The sequence below is a fragment of the Corvus hawaiiensis genome, chromosome 1 (assembly GCF_020740725.1).
Source record: "Corvus hawaiiensis isolate bCorHaw1 chromosome 1, bCorHaw1.pri.cur, whole genome shotgun sequence".
NCBI classification, from domain to species: Eukaryota; Metazoa; Chordata; class Aves; order Passeriformes; family Corvidae; genus Corvus; species Corvus hawaiiensis.
This window is the reverse complement of record NC_063213.1, coordinates 77,080,456-77,100,816: the sequence shown is the minus strand read 5'-3', so window position 1 is coordinate 77,100,816 and position 20,361 is coordinate 77,080,456. Positions and strand designations below refer to the sequence as shown.

At 36.5% G+C, this 20,361-nt stretch overlaps 1 protein-coding gene across 4 annotated transcripts in view; it reads right to left on the bottom strand.

Annotated features, from left to right (window-relative positions):
• Positions 1-20,361, bottom strand: part of CDH12 (cadherin 12) — a 431,901-nt gene that overhangs the window by 207,725 nt on the left and 203,815 nt on the right. For 2 of the 4 annotated variants that reach the window (XM_048311278.1, XM_048311300.1), the window contains one exon: positions 19,449-19,585. The gene's annotated coding sequence lies outside the window, so the exon portion shown is untranslated. Of the gene's footprint in view, positions 1-19,448; positions 19,935-20,361 lie in introns of those variants that run through there. The other 2 variants (XM_048311309.1, XM_048311289.1) reach the window with 2 other exon arrangements.

Sequence of the window (20,361 nt, the reverse complement as noted above, 5' to 3'; positions counted from 1 at the left end):
TCTACTTGAATGCATTTTGTCCCTTGACATATGCCTGTGTTTGGACCCAATAACTTCGACAATCATAATTTTAAAATTGTGTTACAGAGTAGTTTAATTACCAGCAACTCATAGATATTCAAATGTTCATGAAACCAAATGTAATAGCAGCAATCTTTTTGTTGGTTAAATGTGTCGACTTATTTCAAAAAGCCCTGTATTTTGTGAATTTCCTTGCATGCATCAAATAAAAAAAAAAATGAACTCTCATTTAAGGTACATATGCAAATGTTCCTTTTCTTACAAGCTCATGTATTTTGTCTTGCTTTGGAAAGGAATGGATACATTCTTGGCTAGCTCTTTTATGCAGCTACACTTCTACCCCAAAAAAATCTTCCAAATTCAGGAATTGGAAAAGTGAAACAGAAGATTGTGGAACACTTGGCCAACCTGAAAACTTGGGTTCTATTTGGAGTTTGTCTCAGAGACCCTGCTTAGACTCCAAATGCTCAATACTATCTTCAGGAAGGGACAGTAGTGTAGTCCATACTTTACGTAGCAGCACATCGCCTCTGGAAACCTCCATTGTCCTGCCTTTCCCATTTTGAGATACCTTTGACAGAAACTCCCCACTAAGCTCTGGAAAGCTTTATGTTCCTGAATTCTCAATCCAAAAGGCAGTTGGAAGAAATTATATACCATTTCTCACACAGGAAAAAACTTTTTCTTTCTTTTCTAGTCTCTTTCAGAAGAAGTGTTCCAAAGCTACAGGCAACTGGTACTACAAGTTTCAGAAAGACAGAGATCTAATTTTGTCTCTTAACATTTTGCTTATGAAAACCTAAAATTCTCCAATCAAAGTCTGGGATGTAGATTTGATCATCCGTCTGCTCCCTTGAGATTATGTAGGAAACTGATTAATGCATTCACCTTAGCATAAGACTTAACTGGTGAATAAAAGAAAAAGGATGATTTTTGATTTCCTTTGTATGTTTTCTGAAGAAGACATGGGACTACAGCAGATGTCTTGAGTAAAGTCACAGAGGTATTAGGGAGCCAGCTTATATAACTGCTTTGTTTGTCTCTCTAAATCAGAATTGAATCGCCACCCCTTTCATAGGATAAGCTTCAACTTTCTGTATTCTCACTTTTGGTAATGGTATTACAAATTTAAGTGTGACATAAGGAGAGAATTCTGTTATCAGATTGCACTTTAAATATACCTCTTTAAAGTACACAAAGATCACTGAAACTTCATTGCTATTGTCTGACAGAGGCAGCTAATGTGTGTCACTTCATAGAGTCCTTTACTTTATATTCCTTAAGGAATAGAGAACCATGGTGTTGACTTTTAGATTTAAATTTCTAAAGTTAAATGTACTAAGGAAATTCACATTTGCTTACTGCTAAAACTGACAACTAACATATTACCATACTCTTCCAATTTTTTTTTTTTTTTTTTTCTTTTCAACTCTGCTCTTGTGGTTAAGTGGGAATCATTTCCTGGCTACCTGCAAGACAAAGTTTAAGCTGTGAGCATGGAAGTGACATACAGAGTCATTTCACTTATCTCTTTCCCTCTCATTCTCATCAAGAAGAAAGAACATAATTACTGATGGGAGTTATCAGGATGACAGAAAGTTGCTGCCACATCAAAATATGGGAACATTATGGGATTTCAAGTTTAGAGGGTCTAAAATTAAGAAAAGGACTCAAAGATGGGTAGTATAAAGGAGTATGGGTTTGTAATTTGATTTGATTATGGTGACCACTATTTTTTTTTCTAGAATTTCATATAAAAATAGGGAATTAATAATGCTAGCTTATTTGCCAGTTTTCATAATTTTAGAATTTGTTTCTTTTTCATTATGAAAGGGGGAGCCATGAGCTGCAATTACTATCTCTTCCCTCTTGAGTGATACATTTGCAGTTACTCCAACTCCGGTGTTGGCATGGTTAATAACTGATAAATGCTGTAATTCTTCCTAGTTACTGCACTAGGCATTAGAGAACCAGAGTTAGAAGCACTGCCTAAGGACTCAATCCACCTCACTGGGAAGTCAATAGGAAAACTCAGGTTCACATCGCTGGGACTTGAATTAGTCCTAAATACACAGAAAAAAAATCCAGCTGACAGTACAGTTCTTAATGTTCAGTTTACAATTCAAACGGAATCCTTATGAGCATGGGAAAGTTAGAAATAGCAGTAGGAATTCCCTGGAATTTATTCTGAAGTTACTCTAAGCAAGTAGGTGGAGAAGCTAGAAACTGAAGAGATACCATAAATTATGAGGACTTGTATTAATAACAACACAGAGAAAGGTTTGGCCAATGATTACCACAAGCATTATATAAACCATTTGATTTGCAGTATCAATAAACTATTTATTCACAGTAAATTGCAAAAATAATGTTTATAGGAACTGTGGAATAAACTGATTGATGTCCAGTATGTTATTTTTATACAACTCCTTAAAAGGTTAGGAAAGGTCTCTTGCAATAACAGCTTCACATAATGAATTCAAATCAAGTTATTAAACTTAGTGCAGTTATAGTCATATAGATAGGATGGAGAGTCTTGACTTAATGTATTAGAAGTTATAGGAGTATAAAAAAAAATGTTCAGTGTCCTTCATATTATATTCAGATCTTGATTTTTGTACAGACAAGAATAGTGCCTGCTTCCACATGTGTTCTGGAATGTAATGAGTCTCAGAGAGAATAAGCACTGTAAGTTTCTTCCTCTGTAGAACTGGATTAATGCTATCTAATGTCTGATTTATTCCTGTCCTGAAGGAGTCTGAAGAAAAAAAATCAGTTCAGCAAAGCAAAAGTCCAAAGAGAATCATTGCTGGGGCTTGGCATACAGGGTGACAGGCTTACATTGTTGTCATCCTTGCCTAATGAGTAAATCACCACCTCACTTCTACTCTGTTTCCCAATCACTTTCTATATTTTAATACAGATTACATGAGGATTACACAGCTACACAACTTTTGTGCAGGACACTATAAACCCAGTTCCTTCTTAGTGATCATACACTGTAGAAGTTGGAATTAATTGACAAAAAATAATCTACACCAATTAAAATAGAAGCATATGTCTCTGCCATGGTTAGCATGTTCTTTTTTTCCCCAGGAAAATTATCTTTTACATTAAAAGCATCACACTGTCTCGATCACTGTATGCTTTCTGTATTAGTGTGGTCATGTCTCCAGACTTTTAGTGGAAAAACTCAGCTGCAAAACAATACAAGACAATCGTCATAAACAAAGAAAGTACACAGCCTCCTAACACCTTTAAATTTTCAAGAATTCATAGTGGTTTTTTACGACTCTTTTTGCTTCACAGGAGTGATTGTGACACTGATGAACACAGAAAGCAGTGAGATGTTGTCAAGATATAATACAAAGACAGCTCCTCCTTGATTTTACTTTCTTTTTTGAAAGTGAGAGTATCAGATCTTGATCCAGTATCACTGAATTCACTATTACAAATGTTTCACTGAATCCAAATCTGATAATCTTTTTATGGTATAATGTAAAATTAAATAGCTGCCCTAAAGTCAGTACACTTGATAAAAATTATTTAAGGAATTGTCCCAGCATATGTGTCATTGACCTCAGTGTGAACAGCTTTTAGTGGTGAGATATAAACAGCATGTCTGGACACCCAGGCGTATGACATTTTATAATTTCTTTCATTTACCTTACGATAACAATTCAATTTGAAGTAGCAGAAAATGCTGATGTGATTCTAGCAGAAAGATATTGACATTAGCTGTTCTTGTGGAAACACAACATTTTGGAATAACCTCACTGAAGCCACTTGATTAAGTTGGTATGTTTGAGACATGATATACTGAGAAGAGTTTGTATGCTGCATGAAGTTTCAAGGCACATTTTCAAACTGCAACTTCTAATGTAACCCAAATGGTCTTCATAGAGAAAGCCCTGAAAAAAAAGACAATTTGAATATAATAGGATAAAATGATGAGAGAATGATCCTTTGGTTTTGGCAGGAATGATTTAAAGAAATACCATCTTACTGAAATGATTCTTTCAGACTAAATGCTCTGTCTCCTTTATTTTACCTCATTAGTTTTAGGTAAAATTCAGTATTTTATCGCAAAGAAAAATTTAAGAGTTGACACCCATTGAATATAGGAGTTTGATTTTGGGACAAGCTCTAACTTGTCAAAATTTTTACCCAGAAATGTGATCTTTATGTAAATATATACATCACAAGAAGTTGCACTGGGTGGAGAGTTAGATAAAGTTATTCTAGTCTGGCTTATGTGAGACTGATGCTTTACCATTGTCTTAGTATGTAGGATGGAAGAGCAGCAAAGGAAACATTATCTACCTCTGTGATCAAAGAAGCATAGGTTTGCTTCTTTCAGGACCTGAGAGAGCTTCAAAAAAAGATGAACTGGTCTTACAGACATGCTACAGTCAGTCATCTGTAATGTTGTAGATTAGACATTTTAAAATTCTGTTCTTATCATAGGCAAATGTCAAGTCATCTTCAAAAGAAACCCTTTTACAATGTTTCCTGCATGAGTAAATGATAGGATAGGAAATGAACAACAACAAAAAAACTGTATTATTTCCCATTTTTAATGCCTGAATTTGCTATTTTAAATGTGTCTGCAGACCCAATAAACAAGAATCAGTTTTCAGACGAAGCAGAATATTCTATGATACAGCACTTCCACTCTTCTAATTCCATGAAGCTGAGTTAAACAAAAGAGAGGGTATTTCCTTTACTTATAAACTGAAATATTTGCTTTCAAAATCTTTCATAACACACCCCTAGTAAAAATATGCAGTCTGAACATGTGATGTTCAGTCATTGTCTGTCTTCATGGGGTGACTGTGAACACTATTTCTCAGGTGCTGTTTCTCTGCATTCAGGAGTCCACTTTGACCCCAAAAGCATTAACCCAGCCAGGTTGCATTTCTTTCTGTACTGTCATGTAAGGTGTGTTCTACAAAAAATAAGGAACATTGACCTTGAAAGGAAAGGGGCAGTCAGGGGGGGAAATAATAAATCCCACAACCAAACCCATTCAACAGCCCAGACCAAGATCTAGGCTCTGTCAAAATGATTTCTTATTCCATTTTACTGAAGCAGTGCCATGCTTTATCACTTCTGAGTTCATGCCTTACATCTGAGACAGCCCACTTGAATTGGTAAGTTGTTTAGTTAAAGTATACACATGCTATTCACATTGTCAATATGATTTAAAAGGAAAGAACATTTTGCAGGTGAAATGCAGCCACAAATGCAACAGGAAGCTGAAATCCAAAGCACTAGAGCACATACAATTAATTGTTACATGTCTCACTGTGTTCCTTCTCCTTCCCATTTACAGCAATATTACAGTCAGATGCATGGCACAGGTGACTCGTTGGTGGAGGTGGCAGCATTAGGTCTTCCAGGAGCTTCTGATGAAGGAAGTCTCACAATCATAAGCAAAATTGGTCAGCTAATCTGAGCTAAATTTAATGTAATACTACTTTCTGTTTCATTACATCACTGTACACATAATTATACACAAATCTCAGTATAATGTGAAAAACTGCTGAATTTGTTTTGTGACTATGTAGATGTTGAAACACCTAAATTAATTGTGAGTATAAAAAAAATGCTTTCCAAGTCACCACCCCATTTTCAACGAATAAAGTTTACACTTCATTACATCTCTTCAGAAGTAGTTGTGTTCATTTATAGGTATTTTTATACAAGTAGGTTGAGTTGCTCGGCTTTTGAGGTCCAGTCAGATTGCTGCTTTAATAGAATAAATCAAATATTGCCATACAGTCATAGACTTTTTTTTTTTTTTTTAAAGCAAAAGGCTCTGTATTAAAGTGCAAACCATACCTTAAAAGGGATACTTGCTCTACTTGCTCAAACAGGAAGGAAATCCAAATCTTTCTCTCCTTGTAATTTGCAAATAAAGAAACCTGGACCCAGAATGCTTGAAATGCCCTATAACTCAGTTTAATTTTATTTTAATGTAATTGAAAATTCTTGTGAAGGTAATCTTAAAAGTTGAGCTCATTTTCTATTACACTGCAGTAGAATACCAAACTCTATGCATTTCATGTAAATTAACAACATTATCGGACTACCATGAATCTAAACGCTCCTCCATCTGTACTTTGTGATATATGAATAAATAAAAACTTGAAAGTAATGCAAATGAAGTCACTGACAAAGGATCCATAACATTCAGAACTAGGTCGTAAGTGAATGCATTAGTGTTCAATATAATTCCATCTTAGGTTTTAATGTTCACCTTCTTCTCTTGTTCTTGCTGCCAATTGATTATCTTTCAGTAAAGTTTACGTTACCATTAAATGTTAATAATGCGTAAATATTAAACATACCATGTAAAGTTAGCAACACTATTAATATCCTCAGTCTCTGTAGGCAATCCTAGAAATTACTAAGATCAGTATCAATAGTCAGAATCATAAAAATCCTGTCTTTCTGGAATTGATAGCAGTAAACAAAGTACAATGGATTTTTAATATGCCCCCATCTTCCTACATAACTGGTGTATGGAAAGAAAAGACAACACTTTTTAAACCAGATATTCCTCTTAATGTTTCACTATTTTCTATCTTTTTGTCTGTATGTAATACTTGTAAAATGCTGTAAAATCTTAAGGCACTGTATATTCTGAATGGCTTAGCAATATTTTGTTCTCTAGTTTCTTCAAGGGAAAAAAAAAAAATCCCAAAACAACAAAACACCATGCAGCGCTGATGGGCAGAAATGTCACTGTCAGATTCCCCACTGCAGATCCCTGTCATGCAGGGCATTGTTTAAAAAGCAGGCAAAGACTTAAACATGCATAGTTGCTCTGGATTTCAGTCCCAATAGGTGCCAACAACTAGCTAAAGTGTACATGTGTGATAAGCTTTACACTCTCCCAAGGGTGCTAAATCATTGTGTTGGCTCAAATTTGGTTTTTAAGAGCTTTGTTGACTTCACAGCTGGTGAGTTGACACTTTCTATCGCTCCACCACTTGGCAACAGATGCCTCTCACTTATGCACAGATGCTGAGTATCCACCCAACCCTAACATTAGCCTTGTGTTTTGAACTAATTGGGCCAACACAGTTGTAATTAAGATTTGAATAATTAGAAAACTAACATGATTACTTTCACAATTAATCCTTATATTGTACTATTGCATTCTCTTTTGGACTATTCTGCAAAGGTCTTATTTCTTTGGGTCCTGCAAATCCATCATCCTTCTAAACAGTGGAATAAAAACATATTTTGCAGATAATATTAATGACATTTTAATGGGCTGGTTTCACCCTGATTTAAAAGAGTTATAGCGTGCAATTAGACTGGTTTTTCTTTCATTCTGTTTGCCCATTATATGGATCCCTTTATAACAGCCACACAGGAAGAAAAATCATATACAAGAATGAACATAGATTTTTAAGAACAGTATGTGAACATACTTGGGTAGAGTGTAATATAAAAGATCTTTAAGATGAGCTGATATGACATGTCCTCTTTTATTCCTTTGACTTGGTGTCTGTTCTAAAGTGGGTGCTGAGCAGTAACTGTTAAGCAGAGGAATATAGCCGAGGGGAAAGGAAAAGTCTTTTAAGGAAAAAGCCTGTCCTGGGGAAATGGCAACAGTAGTACTTGGAAAGAACAGCAGATAGTCTGATTTTAGAGAGATAAAATAATAGGAAATCAACAATAAAAATTGAAAATCATTAGGTAATGTCTAATCAGAGCTTGAGGGGCCTACAAAGTGTGTAAAGACTGGATGAATATGTCAGCATCTCACACTTTGGGTATTACACTAACTTTAAACAATGCTCAATCTGACAGTAATATACAAAATCAAGATGTTCATGAATGTGCATGCTCACAGAAATGCCACTTTTTTTTCTCAGATGCATTTACTAACCTATACATACAATCAGAACTCTCTTATCTGCCAGTTAAAATCAACACTAGTTAAATTTTCATTCTTTGGCATTATGAAGACTGAGAACAATAGAGAAGAAACATTATAGCTGCACAGGAATATTAATAAGAATCATAATTTATAAGTACTTATTAACTGCTTTTTAATAAAGTGCATCCAGTTATGGGGAGGAGGGGGAATTTGTTGAAGACAGACTCTTGAACTAAAGATTTATGTTTGCTAATGTCCTCTAGGTGTTTAAAACATATTATTGGCAGAGATATCTGAATTTGCTTTAAAAGGCATTTCAAAAACATAGTTATCAGGGAAATCAAAGAAACAAGAAAAAGAAAGGAGAAGTAGTTCACAAACCAGTTCAAAGGACTCTAAGTGTTAAATGGCAGCAGCCAGTAGCAGCTCAGCCTCCCCTAAGCCAGCAGCAGTTCAGTTCCCCTGAGGCAGGAGAATGAGCGAAGGCTGTAATTACTGTCTACCAGTGTTATTGAAAATAAATATACTGCTTCCATATTCAAGAAGATATATAGCCTCAATCCCTCTTCCCCCACCAATTCCTTAATCCAAACTAAGAATGCTTCTATTTATGGCTATGATAATCCCTGGGGTTAGTATCTGACATTATGGCAAATTGTGATCACAAACCAATCTCGTGTAAAAGTTTGAGTTAGATCTTGAGACAATGACTCATTATTTCCTTAGGAACAGGAAAGGGAACGTGATGCTTAGGACCTGTGGAGGGAAACATACTAACCCACAACCCTTGATGTGCTGGGTTGTGATTAAATGAAAAAAGGAAATAGTCTCTTGGCTTTTATGTTGGGCAGATGGACAACTTTCCAAAAGCTGGAAACAGAAACCTCTTTGTGGGCAGCTTAGGTGGGGAAAAGGAGACAAACCAAGTTTGTCTTTTTTTTTCCTTTATTTGAAGGCAAAGGAATTTCAGAGGAGAACAATAATTTCTGTACTGTAGTGAGTCTAGCTGAGCTGGAGTTCAGTTTCCCGTAGCAGCTCTCACAGTGCTGTGCTCTGCATTGGTGGTTGATAATGCTCTGGTGTTTTGGGTACTGCTGAGCAGCACTGGCACAACATCAGCTCTGTCTCTTAACATTCCCCACATCAAGCGTCTGGGGGTGGGCAACATCCTGGGATGGGACACAACCAGGCCAGCTGACCCCAAAGAACCAAAGGGATATTCCATACTGTATGATGTCAGCCCAGACACAAAAGCTAAGGAAAGGAGAAGGAAGGGCAGGGGAGGCTTTCCGGAGCAACCGCAACATGTGTTGAAAGGGGTCTGAATGCCACTTGCTGACAAGGAGTAGAGAAGAAATGTTTTCTTTCTCTTTGCTTGTCCACATGCAAACTTTCACTTTTGCTTTAGCAAACTGCCTTATCTCAACCTACAAGCTGTTTTTTATCTCATTTTCTCTTCACTGTCCAGCTGGGGAGTAATAGTGTGGTTTGTTGGGCACTTGGTATCTGGCCAAAGTCAACCCAACACAAGCAGTTATAAACTTCGATTTGTCTAAGAGAAAAATCTCAACAACTCTTGATGGCATCACACAAGTAATCACATTCTCACCTAATCTCAGTCAGAGCTGCTGCACTGTCCCACACTTGGCACTTCTTTGGTTTAACGACTGAAGCAGGAACCTGTCTATTACTCAGCATCCTTGCCACTGAATGACACTTCAAACCCAGACATAAGAGTACAGTAGAAATCAAGACTTAATCGTTCTAAGACTGTCTTGTTCTGACATTCCATGAAACTTCAAAGCTCTCATGAGTCCTTATCAAACCCACCCGCTCAGTTAGATTTTCTAATTCTATCAATCATATCCCTTGTGTACTTCACAGCCATCGCCTGATCCAGATCCTGATGAAATAATAGAAGGTTAAATTAATTTTCCATCCAGGTTTGACTCTTCTGAACAATTTTTTGCCTCCTCTGTAAACCAGAGTTTGCCAGATACTTCTGTTGCTGTAGGTTTTTTAACTGTGAGGTAATGTACTGAGCAGATTCTAAAACTTCTTTCAATTGTGTGGTTGGTAAACATGATATCCGTTTCAATGAAATTAAAGCTACTTTATGGCTTTACCAGAGCAGCACTGCTTTCACAATACCTTCCATAAAACATAGTTTAATGCCTCAAAGAGGGATGAGTAAGATTATCCAATTACAAAACTCTTGCCAATGACTATCAAATAACATTTGGTTTCACAGAGAGCTTGAGAATTTTTGCAATTTTAAAATATCAAATTCCAACATGTATGGAATTATATTCTCATATAGAATTATAAATCGGTACTTCAAATGACTACTTAGAATTAGTTTTCATTTCTGTGGCTGTGTTTTGCTTCAGTAACAGAGCAGTAGAATTTTGCATAATAAAGAAAATGTGTTATGTATTTCATTTGTATTCCTAATTATTTTCAGAATAAAAAATAAAGATTTTAAAATGCTTTGAAAGTAATTAAAGAGAACCCTCCCTCAATATTAAAATAACCCCAAAGCCTCATTAGATATTTGCAAATAAACTAAAAAAATAGAACAATAATTTTTGTTACTAATGCTTTCTTTTTTTGACAGGAAGTATTTCTCTATTTACTTGTATTACATTTTGCTTTCTATCTTACTCCCAGCATTTATCTTGGTGTTATGGTGCTCTCTGCCTTTTCAAATGTTTGCCTTCAGGGGTATTGATGCTACTAAAGAGCATCTATTTCATAGATCTGCATTAAAAATCACTTCTTTTTCCTGACAAGCTATTTAAAACATCACATTTATGCCTTATGAAGTGCACTTTAAAAAAAATATATCTACATATCCCATGAAAACAAAATCCATTTGACCCGAGTTTTGTTTATTTGCAAGGAAGGCAATTTCTATCTGAGGAGATTAGCACTAAAGAGGTATGAAGGAGACATTTTCCAAAAGAAATACTGTTGTTTACTTTCACAGGGGAGGGGGAAATATCCTATCAGAAACTTTAGAAGAATGACTCCTAAAATGGCTAGATTAACTATGGAAATCCGTAATATCAGACCATTTTTCTTCAAAATTAAAATCTGAAAACAAGATGAGCAGGTAAGCCACACAACACACATAGATATAACCTCCAGAACTTTTATGTTTTAAAATTTTAGATGGCACAAGACCTCTGTTTCCTTAGTCATTTTTGCACAGGACATACATGCACAAAGTCAGAGGCAGAGAGCCAAGAATGATACATCGTAAAGTATGCTTTGAAATTATAATAAACGGTGTCTCTACTATGGTATTTGTCCAAAGAGAACATAAAGAACACCTGGTAGAAAAAGAAATGTCTGATGCACCTAAACACTGCACTCAAAACCCTTTTAGGTAGATCCACTTGTGTTTTGGCTGGTAAAACCTGTGCTAATAGAAACAACTGAGGTAAGGTGCATGGCAACCAGCTCCAGCTGCTCTTTATCAAATAAGTGAGATTATATCAAGTTAGAGTTATTAAATCTCAGCTCCTAGTTAAAATCATCAGCTGTCACTAGGCATGTGAACAACATGTACTGAGTTCCATATCTTGATTGGAAAGAAGACATATTTAGAAATAGATGTTAGGCCTTCCACTCAAGAGAAAATTTAAGCATAGCATCTTGCTATTTTTACCTGAATTAGCATCCCTAGGCATGTAGCACAAAAAGGACTGTATAGCCACTAGGTAATGAGAAGTGAATGGTAATTCTGGTTGTTCAGCACCCCCCTTCTGACCCTGCACAGAACTGTAACAGCAACATTTAGAAAGACAGTTAAGTGTGTGAGTTTTCTATTTAAAATATTCATGCTCTTTGAACACAAATAAGGCAAAAAAATGTCATACAATTATTGCAGAAAAAGTGAGTTGATTAAAAAGAGTGACCTTTAGAAAACATTTGCAAAAAATGCCCATTGTTAGTTGGAGTTCCAGGCAGAGTAAAAAAAAAATCAAACCAAATAAACAAACAAACCCACCCAGTTTAAACAACAAGCTTGGAGAAAAATACTTCTACCAGACCAAAAAAAAAAAACAAACCCACAAACCCAAACCAACCAACCAACCAACCAAAAATCAAAAATGGTTGCTTTCTAATATTTCCTGAGGGTTTTTCGGGGGTGGGTTTTTTGTGGGTTTGTTTTGTTTGTTGTTTTTTTTTTTCTCTTTAACTATTAAAATCATCAGTTTGCTAGCCCTGATGACTCTGCTCCATCCTGCCATACATAGTATCTCCTCTACATCTAGCCTAGGATTTCTCACATTCTTGGCTGCTGGAACTCAAATATGTCCTTGACAGATAAATTTTGGCTCTTAGGGTGTGAAAGAGTGACAGGCAATTGCTATGTGCTGCATCTGATGGGTAATGCAGAGTGGGATTGAAGTCCATTGATGCACCTGAAAGTTGTTTACACATTCTGAGCATTAACAAAGGACGTTTCCAAATAATAATAAAGAAGAGGAGGATAGGAATGAGATGAGGAGACACGAGGACAAATGCAGAAGAAAGTGATGATTTTTGAAAATTTTATTATATTTGTATGCAGTAAGGACCAAAAAATGGGATAGAAATCTTTACACTGAATCACAAAAACCTCAGAGGCAAGTGATGCTCTTTAAAAAGCATTTTAATTAGCAAATTAATTCTCCTTTTGCACAGTAACCTTTTCAACGCCACCGCTCATGCTCTGTACTTTTTCTGACATATGCACTCTTTTAAGTAGAAGCCAGGTATATCACATTTTCTCTCTTTGTTTTTTGACATGTTCTCCTTCAAGTAGCAGTTCAGAGGTGGAAGAGCCAAATTACAAAAAGCTCTGTTTTATAGAAGACCTGATTGTCACTACCTAGGAGGTCAGTTTAAAAAAAACCAAAACAAACAACAAACCAAAAAACAGCAGGCTATTTCACTATGAAAATATGAAACACAGCTCTACTGAGAAGTCTGCTTATCAGTCAGGACCTTTATTGAAAGGCATAGGGCTTCTTTTTTCTTTCTTTTCTTATAATAGTGTAAATCTGGACTTCTGTAACATCTGTTTAGAGTTACAGTGAGAGAGATCTACATTGGGTATGTTTACTTACGCCCAAAGTTATTACTATTTATGTAGCAAAGGAATAAAATGTGCTCGTTGTGACAGGAAATGAAACCTTTTTTAAGAGATATAGTTATATATTTAAAATTATAGCAACCAAATACCATGAATACTATTAATATTTTAGAGAGAATTGAAAAGACAATAAACAAGCAAACATACAAGTTTCCTAAAAGGAAAGGCAATGGCTTTTTATTTTGTTATATAATTATTACTCCAGTTTAATGAATGAAGTATTACTTGAACTAGAAGAGTTTTTTTATAGAAAGCTTGTTGCAATAAGTTTGAATGAACTCAGATTTGGCAGAATGGCTTCATCATCAAATCCCTAGCAGAACTATTGAGTAAAATTCTGCTCAGACTGTTAGTAAAGAAATACTAGTTTCTAGCTTTTCATTCTACAAGTATTCTCAGAAATCTGTAATTAAAATTTCCATTTAACAATATTGGTTTTATTTGCAGCATTTTCTTAAATAGGAAAAATGAACTGTGGAATGGAGTCTTTTTTTTTTTTTTCCTTTTAGATTATGCATTAAACTAAGTATAAAATAGATATATGAAAGGGTGCAACACACACACAGAGTCAGTATGCCTGAGGACAGAACCAAGAAGTTCTTAATAAATGTACTTTGTGATCTTCATACCAGCTTTCTAGAGAGCTGCTTAAACTATCATCTCAACTCCATATACAGAAATACTGCTGTATAACTAACTAACTAACTAACTAACTAGGTATAAATGGTCCAAGGGGACTGAAGAAGAAATATAAGGGAAAGGGAAAGGAAGTCAGAATCTAGGTCTGCAGTTCAAACCAAGTCCTGTGGGTAGTAGTTGAACTGCATAAACAAACCCAAATTTTTACAAAATGAATAAATGACCACAGACAAGCATTTAGCAAATGTGTGTCTGCATTTGCAATTATGCTTAGCACTTGCTGGCAGCCTTCAGAGAACAGCGGCCAGGAACCTACCTAATGCTTATAGACTCTAGGTCAAATGATCCAGTTCAAAAAGCTGGATTATGGGATCACTGCAAGAGTACACTGTTGATCAAGAAAGGTCAAAAGTCTTCTCTGCTTTCTGGAAAAGGAATGGGTTTGCATACCAATTTACCTTTAGTGGAAAACAAAAAAAAATATTTCAAAGATTTTACTAACCAAGTCAGTCACTATGGTATTTTTTAAGTGTATTTGGGATGGTGGACAAAGTATTAATGTAGTCAGTGAGTAAATGCATGCATGAAAAGAATAATAAATCTGACCTAAATTTGGAAACAAAAGCTACTCATCCAAGTCATTTAACTGAGTGTTTATCATCAGTTTTGGAGACTCTTCCAAATATACTGTAGTCTGAAGGTTGACAGACAACATAACTCTGGCACCTAAATATACAACTTTAAAACTTATGTGGTAGACAGCATTTTACTGTGAGTTAGGTGCTTAGATACCTTCTTATTTTGAATCTCAGATCTCTACCTGTCTTATGAATATCTCCATAAAGGTTTGTATCTGAGCTGTGATCACAGGTCTGGGCCATTCTGTACAGCAGCACAGAGATAAACTTCAGCATCCACAGACCCCAAATCCCACTCCGCTGCAACACAGGACAGTAAACAAAGCTTACATTACACATATCCCAACCAGAGCAGTCATTGCCTTCAAAAATATTGACAGCTGAGACATCTGCAGCAGAAAGATGGTCCTCCAGCCCAGATCTGTCTGGTGTACATCATCGAGTCTGATCTTTACAGGAAGACTCTTCACTCTCAAACATGAAGTGATAGAGTTGACAGAAACTGAACCACAGCTGCTCCTAAAGTAATGTGGCCAAGTCTCATGAGTGAACTCTCTTAGTTCCCATTTGGTGGTGAGAAGAAGAGCCTCTTTAAACAATCCATTGCAATATTAGCATTGTAAAACCTATGGTTTTGACTTCTGCTAAATATAAATTCCAGTAATCAATATGGCAAGGTAGGTTTGTATTTCATTTTGATGTAGAATTTTTCTACCTGGAAATTTTTTCCCCCCTCAAACCACCAGGCTTGATGGTTCAACAAGAAAGCAGACTGAAGTGTTGTCCCTCCCAAAAGAGCATTGTATCCTCAAAGCTTTGCTACAAAATAATTATCTCAACAAATATTCAGTGACATGTGCCAAACCTAGTGCCCTCAATGAGTTTCACCAATACAAAATAACTGGAGCTTTGTGAACGGTTCTGTTAATACAAAAGAAGATAGGATTTGAAAGTCATTGCTTAATGTGCTGCATCTATAACAAGCCACAATAAAAAGAGAAACCGGGAAAAAGTAGCAGCAAAGACTAAATCAGCCTCTATCGACTTATTAGACTCTCAGAAGTCATTAAAGAGGGGCAACTTTCACAGTGGCTTGAAAATAGCAACCCCTGAAAATATGCTCAAAGCTTACTCATTTAAAAGCATAATATATACATTGTAATCTCTACTTCTTTATAACTGTAATGTATGCTTTTGCAAGAACAATGTCATCCTGAGGCAGATGAGTCAAACCTTGTAGTCTGTTTCCATGAACCAGTTAAGAGCACGTGATTTCCGCAGTCTAGACACATACATAGATTCCAAAGCTGGAAGCAGAAACGCCTCTTACTGTGCTAGCTACTTACTGTACAGTGAGGTACAGCCCCTGACACAGAGATTGTAAAATCAAAAGCAATTAAAAAATAGAGAAAAAGGGGATAAAGAGATGGTAGAGTGGTGGAGCACATGTCCCATTCTTGTGAGCACTGGAGTATCTTCAGTGGGGTTTTTCTGTTTCAATTATAAATGAAAAATTTTCACAGATGGGTCAAGTGTGAAAAGTGATGTCTCTGCAGCATCAAAGAAAGGAAAAAAATCATGGGAGATGAAGAAAAGGAAAGAACAAGGGAGAATGCTAAGAGGAAAAGGATGAAGAGAAGCACATATCATTAGGAAGAAAATGAGCCTATATGAAGAGGAAGGTGCTACCCAGAAGTGCAAGAATAAGTGCCCAGGAAACAGATTATGAAAACAACAAATGAAAGAGAGGCAACAAGAGTCTGGTGGGAAACAATGGTCTTGCTAGGAAAGTTGATGTTAGTTCTTCAATCCATGTTAATAACACAGGGTTAAAAAGCCTCCTTTTCAAGTAAATAAATTTCCCCATATGTCTTCAAGAAGGGAAACTGTGGAACCTCATTAACCCCTGAAGCTTGTTCTATCTCACTGTCACCCCATAATCTTGAAATTATATATCATTTAGTATAATATATCTCTTTATTTTACGTTATCTAGATTATGAGCTATAGTCACTAAAAGTTGTTTCCTCTTTCACGTGTCACTATCCCTGTTTTAGCAGACTGTTCCTTACTGGTCTGTGGTTGGTTTTATGTCAGTTTTTATTGAGCTCCCTTTCCTTTACCCGTTTCCAAACGTCATTTTAATGAATTTCCCTAAAAAGCTCCTAGAACATTAAAGCATTATTATCAAACACTAATTTTTCAATGGAGTTGGACCAGATAGTAATTGTAGTCATCTGTCAGTAATAAGGAGATGTAGCTTGAGGCAAAAAAAAATTAACACTGACCTCATTCAAAGAACTTGAAATAACTGAAATAAAGTTGAACTCTGCATATAGCTATATATTTAATTGTATTTGATACAGCCTTAGAGTAAAAAAAAAAAAAAAACTTCAAGAGAGGGAACTAGACTATACTGCCTTCCTGTGTAATCTGTCTGCCTGTGTTTAACAAGTCTGAAAAGCTTCAGTAAGTCAGATGCTCCAATTTATTTGTTTAATGAGGAATGTTATTTTCCATATTGCTGAGGTCACTTTTTGATGCTGAGGATCATAAGGATGTATGAAGAAGCCCACGACCCACCACTGGAAAAGATCAGGAAATAATTGTATCATTATTGTCTGTTTTTATCAAAACATGAGAAAAAGCCAGCATTTCCCTGTGTAAGGTAAGCTGTCATGTCATAAAACCTCTGAGGCTTGCACACCGGAAAGCAAGCGCTCTTCACTTACAAGGAGATCGAACATGTGATCTTGTAAAATAATAATAGAGATGTAAGTGTATTTGTAAGACTTGTTTAGAAACCCACAGACACACTGCCATGAAAGTGTGATTTATTTATTTTTTACTTACAGCAACAGCTTTGTGAAACAAAAGGAGAACAAAGCCATGTTGTCAAACCATGTTTGTAGTCAGACCTTGTGAAAGACTGGAACGGAACTTCCTGCTATTTGTACATAACCTGGATGTCTGCAACTGCAATTGTTTTATACTTGATTTTTTTTTGCCCTGCAGTGCATTAAGTTATTGTATTTTAATTTTTTTAATAATGAATACTCTGATGTACATGAATGAATACTATACCGAAAAAACATTGATTAGTCACGAAAGAAAAAAAGTGAAGACATATACAATGGATTCTCATATGTGCATTGAAATACTTCTACCCTGGTCAAGATTTGCATCTCTGGGTGGAAAAAGCACAAAATTTAGTAAATGTCATATAAATATAACATGAAAAATGAAGTGAGCCATATGCTACACCAAAATGAGGATCAGTGCATGTAACAACTTCGAAAACCAGCCTCCTTTCCTAGAAAACAGTGGATATATTGAGTCACCATGATAAAAAATATTACTTTCAAAAATAATTTTCAAGAAGGAGAATATACAGATAGACACTTAAAACTGTCAGTATTCTTCAAACATTCTCCCAAACTTACAGGTCATTTCTCCCTATGCTAATGTTTTTGCAAGAAAGACAACTTGGTATTTTTCACCAAAAAGGCTAATGGAATAAGTAACCTGCAGGTAACCAACATTTGCATGGACTGTTCTTTCTCTTTTTTTAAAATTTTTCTTTTGGGAACAAGGGGGGCAGGCGGTGAGGTAGTGAAGTGGAGAGGAGGAGTGGAGTAGGGCAGAGGATTGAGAGGTATATCTCCATATTGATTAGATGAGTTTTTAATGCAGGATATAGTGGTATTAATTGTATTTCCCACAATAAATGATAAATAACAATACAGATATTTAATCACAATAAATGGCATTGGCTGAAAACAGGCAGTGCAATTAATTCACACTTTTGTAAACTGCCTAGAAGTTATACATCTGTCTATGCTATGAAGATTTCAAATCACTTAACTTTCCATTAATATTTTCTTTCTATTATGACTGAGTTTTAAACACAATGTGTTAAATTTTGGGGGCAACAGAGAGAATATTGGCATGTTCAATACAACAGATCTTAATTTTGTTCCTTACAGTATTAAAAAGTTTGGCTCCTTTACAAGCTCCTTAATTACATCCCCTGATAGCACAACAATCAAGCGTGGACATGACTGAGACTATCCAAGTCAGTTCACTTTAGACATTTCAGGGTGGATACACCATAGGTACAAGGCTAGCTAACTCCAGGCTGTGTAAAAATCTCTGACATTTTCTCATTATTCATTTAATCTTTCAAGACAGCCTTCTTCATCTACTCTCTTTTTTCCTTACAGATAAAGATCTTCAAGCATCAGTCTATTTCTTTTGATATGCCTCACTTTCTATCAGCCCATGAAAAATTACATCCTCTCTCTCTTCAGTCAAACACTACTCTCACCCCATAGCAACCAATTTAATTTTCTGGCCACTTGTACTGAAACAGCACCCCTGCTCACCCTTTTCCCCCCACACACAGGCAAAATACTAATCGTAAAAAAGCAACTATCCAAATCCTACCAGCCTCCAAGCATAACATTCCTTCCACATGCCAGTCACAGCCCTCAGTCTGAGGGTAGCCTGGAAAGCTGCATGCATATTTTTGACTCACATTTCAAGAATCCCTTACTATCTCATTTATATGCCATGGGACCTTGAAGCCCTGCGTCTATGAGTTCCTGATGATGAAGGAATGATGCTCCTTATTCAGGATTATATTTTACCATAATGTACTTTTGCTTTCCAGCTGCTGTGCTTCCTCAAATACATCTACAAGGGGGAAAGTGCACTTGCCTTTCCTCCTTCCTTCTCACGCCCCTGCATGCTTCTAATGTTTTGGTTTGGTTTGGTTGCTTCTTTGTCTGTTGGTTTGGGTTTTTGGTTTTCTTTTTGTTTTTGTTTTTTTTTTTGGTTTTTGGTTTTGGTTTTTGTTTTTTTTTTTGCAAGCTTCAGAGAATCACCGGATAGGATAAAAAAACCTGCAGCCATTCATAAGATGCTACTTAAAACTCGAATCCCTCCGGAGAGGTGTTCCGGACTGGGACACTCGCTCCTGCCCCCAGCCCGCTCCCGCGGCGCGGCGCGGGCTCCCTTGCTGCAGTGCAGGCTGGCAGTTCACTCAGTTCGAACTTTCCATGCAGAAATTCGGCACGATGCAGGCAGCCAGATAAAGCAGCACTTACCTTAATTGAAATCTTTTCTCTGGTAATGCTGGAGCATCAGTCCAATCAACAGTGATCGGGGAGAATCTAAGTTTCAATCAACACCCTCCGGGTAGCCGCATGCTGCTCTGCCTTTTTTTCAGTGAACTCCTCACTGTCTAGAGGAGAGAGAGAGAGAGAGAGATCAGCTGAAATCCTCAGAGGCTCGTAGGGAGTGAGAGATGAGGCACCAAAGCAATGTTTCTTAACACGAGATTCTCAGCAAGCGTGCTCAGGTCTGGAAGATCCTGTAACTGCTGTGATAGGCTCCTGTCATGTCCCCTGAGCCGTGAGATGATCATTGACCTGATTAGCTCTGAACACTCCCTACATGCAGAGAAAGCGCTGAGAGGATTGGTGGGTCGCAAGGGAATTGGGAAAGGCACCAGGGCCGCTTGGGAATCTTCATTCTTCCAGACTAATGGATGTGCTGCAGCTGAGGCTGTAATTTGTGAGGAGGTTATGCACAATGTTAACCATCTGAGGACTTAAACAAATGTGTTTTTGCATGCTGTTTCTCAAGGTACACCAGCATTCAGCACAGGGTAGAGCTGAGTAATTAGAGGCTGATGTAGTCATTTCGTAATACAAGGCTCAGTGTATAAGATGTTCTGTAAGCTGAGAGATAAAGTGGATTCATACATTTGTCTTTGACCCTGGAGACAACAGCAGTTAATGGGTAGAATAAGTGAAATTAGTATGGTGGGCTCATGTTAGCCCCCAGATGGCAATCAGTCACCATGAAAAGAAAAAGAAAAAAATAACAAAACCCAAAGAGACTAGAATCATTTAACAAGTGCATCTGGCAATTTAAATAAAATGTGGAGAAAGAATTTCAGATTAGTACAGAAAGGACTTTTCAACATGGAGATAAATCAGTAGAAAAGCACAACAA